General features: G+C 63.7%; 1 non-coding gene across 1 annotated transcript; it reads left to right on the top strand.

Annotated features, from left to right (window-relative positions):
- The first annotated feature begins 2,378 nt into the window (after positions 1-2,378).
- Trnay-gua (transfer RNA tyrosine (anticodon GUA)) lies at positions 2,379-2,472 on the top strand. The gene is made up of 2 exons: positions 2,379-2,415; positions 2,437-2,472. It is a non-coding gene; the product is annotated as a tRNA-Tyr (tRNA).
- The last annotated feature ends 552 nt before the right edge of the window (positions 2,473-3,024 follow it).

Here is a 3,024-nt window from a genome sequence, read left to right as displayed (position 1 = left end):
AGGCCGGAACTCAGGGTCGCCCCCCGCCCCAGGGAGTGGGAGCTGGCGGTTCCAAGGCAGGCAAAGGGCACGGAATCGCACCCCCCCTTACACAGACCACTGGGGTGTGAGCTGCTTGATGGCTTGGGCGCCCAGTTGGAAATGGAACCTAGCAAGAAGATGCTGAGGACCAGCCAGAGAGTGTGCAGGAGGCAATGGGCAGGGCTTTGGAGGATCAGGAGGGGATGGGGTGCAGGCTGCCAGAGCAACAGCCCAGAGTGTCCCTTGATCTCAGCCTTTCCCGAGAAGAGATGTCCAGAGCTTGATGTGCAGAGAAATCCAGTCACAGACTGGACGGTCACTGGAACCTGCATGGGAGGGCAGCTCAATCTAGCCTGGAAATGGGAGGGAAAGGGGACAGCCTGGGACCTGCATTCCCCTGGGCGCTTGAATGCTTTCATGGAGTGCAGGTGTTTGTGTATGTCTCCGTGTGTGTATGTGTGTGTGTGTGTGTGTGTGTGTGAGAGAGAGAGAGAGAGAGAGAGAGGCAGAGATAGAGATAGAGATAGGGAGAGAGAGAGAGAGAGGGAGGGAGAGGGAGAGAGAGAGGGAGGGAGAGGGAGGGAGAGAGGGAGGGATCCAGCAGGAATGGCGGGGGTGGGGTATGTGAAACTGAAGGACTCAAGGGGTTGTTCCTCTCTACCCATGGAGGGCTCCTCAGTGGCCCGGCTTCCTTTGCAGGCACCCCTCCCTCCAACACTGTGTGGGTACCTCTAAGCGAAAGAGATCAAGTGCCAGTGGCAGCAACAGTAGGAGTGCCAGGGTGAGACTGTGACGCCCACAGGGCTTCGGGAGGATAAAAGAGTCCTGTGGCCAGAGAGAGCCCCCTAAGTTGAGTGACCCCATGTACAGAGACCAGCAGTGGGGTCCCAAATTAGAAGGAATGGCCCTTTGGGTATGCCCCCTGGGCTTTGTCCCCTGGGTCCTGGCACCTGGATTTGTTGCTTTGGGTAGAGGAAAGGGGGTCCCCGCAGGCTGCTCTTGCAGCCGGGCCAGCTGAGCAGCTGAGCAGCAGCACTAGGTTTTGGGAAGCCCCTGCAGCTGGGCCCTTCCCCTGTCCCGGTGGGAGTAGGTTTGGTGTGGGGTTGGTGCGTGAGTGAAGGTTTGTGGGTTCTGCCAGGGCGAGCGGGCCCTCTCCGCCCCCGAAGCCCCAAGAAACTGGGCGGGTTGGGTCACTGAGGAGGGGCCTGCCTGCGCCTCCCCGGGGAATCTGGGCTGAGTGGCTGGGAGAGGGAGGCGATTTAGGGCCAGGATTTAGGGCACACCAGAATTGGGATCCCATCTGGGTGGGAGAAGACTTGCTTCCGGGGGTCAGGAGCCCAGCCCAGCTGGGCCGCCTCTGTTCTGTCCCTTTGGACCAGGTGGAGTTATTTGGTGAGGACAGGCAGGAAGCCGGGGCCTCCTGTGCCCTGGGGGCCGGGCTGGCTCCCTGGCACAAGTATCTCTGGTGCTTGTGCAAAGCCTGGACGGGGCACGCGAGGCTGCCACTTCCCCTAACCCTCTGTCCTTTCCGCCACAAGTGTGGTGTGCAGGGGGGTCTGAAGGCACCAAAGAGGGAGCGGCTGGCAGGGCTGGCGCTGTGGGTGGCAGGGCGAGTCCGCTGGGGCACGGGGACCTGGAACCCGGTCCGGGGCTTCAGGGGCCAGGCTGGTAGGGTCGGATGGGATCCAGGTGTCCAGCAGACACTACCGCGGGGGACTGTGGCTGTGCTAGTTGCGCAGCCGCCTCCCCGCGCGCGCGCGCGCGCGCGCCATCTGGTTCTCCTCCAGTACCAACCCGCACCCGTGCGGTATCCACACCCCCACCTTCCCCGGGGCGGGCGGGGAGGGGTGTGGAGAAGGCAACCTTCCCCTGGGTCAGTCTCCACCTGGTGCCCGGATCCTGGCCCTCTCAGGCCGCCTTAGTGCCATCCTCCTAGACCCCGGCCCAAGGCGGGACGCAGAGGTTTGGCATAGGGGCAAGAGGGCAAGAGCACGAGAGGAGAGAGCCCTGCGCGCCCTGCGATGCGCGTCTTGGTGGTCGCCGCCCGGCCAGGGCCCCACCAGGTCCCGGGGCATGCCAGGCTTCCGCTGGATACCAGGCGCTCCCAGGCCGAAGGGGTGTGTGCGCATGTAAGTGTGTGTGTGTGTGTGTGTGTGTGTGTGTGTTCGTGCGTGTGTGTTGGTCCTGGGCCCTGAAGGCAAGGACTGAGCCTGTCTGGGCAGGGCAGGGCGGGGCAGGGAGGGCTCCCTGGGATGGAAGGCGGACAGTTGTAATGGGACCCCACCCCGGGACAGGACCTGCCAGCTCGACTCCCCCATCTGCACAAAGGCAGAGGACCCGGCCCCGCCGGTGTGCACCCTTCGATAGCTCAGCTGGTAGAGCGGAGGACTGTAGACTGAACAGACAGCTGTGGACATCCTTAGGTCGCTGGTTCGATTCCGGCTCGAAGGAAGAGCCCCACGCTTTTGCGCACACGCACGCGGACACGCCCCCCTGACGGGGCCCTGCCCCTGCAAGCCTCATCCTGCCTTCTGAGCCCAGAGCAGGCAGAGCCTCTCCAGACCGCCCATCTCTTCCACCGCCAACCCTTGCATCTTCGCCCCCAACTCCCCCGCGCTCCCCAGGAGCTGTCCTGCCTGCTGCTGCTGTCCTGCCTGCTGCTGCCCGCCAACGCCAGGCACCAGTTCTGGGAAGGCCCATTCTTCGCTGGCCGCCCGCAGGGGTTCCTGCTCTCAGGTCGCCTCACCCAAGCAACCCACCACTCGTGCCCCCACATACCACACCCCTATCCCTGGCCCCTAACGCCGCCGCCCACGCCCCTGCCACACCCCCACCGCTCCTGCACTTTCAACCACAGGGCACTCCTCCAGCGCCTCAGCGCCTGAGATTCTTGACAACACACAGGCAGGCTTCCCTGCCACCCAGCCCTTCCCACCTGGATCATCATGGACTTGGCTCTTGGGAGAAGCGAAATGTCCAGAGCCATGGATGTGTTGCTCAGCG

This window comes from Marmota monax, unplaced genomic scaffold (assembly GCF_021218885.2).
Source record: "Marmota monax isolate L192 unplaced genomic scaffold, Marmota_monax_Labrador192_F-V1.1 WCK01_AAM20220418_F8-fsc00017, whole genome shotgun sequence".
In the NCBI taxonomy this organism is placed as follows: domain Eukaryota; kingdom Metazoa; phylum Chordata; class Mammalia; order Rodentia; family Sciuridae; genus Marmota; species Marmota monax.
Note: the sequence above shows the minus strand (reverse complement) of the source record. Positions and strands in the feature narration are given on the sequence as shown.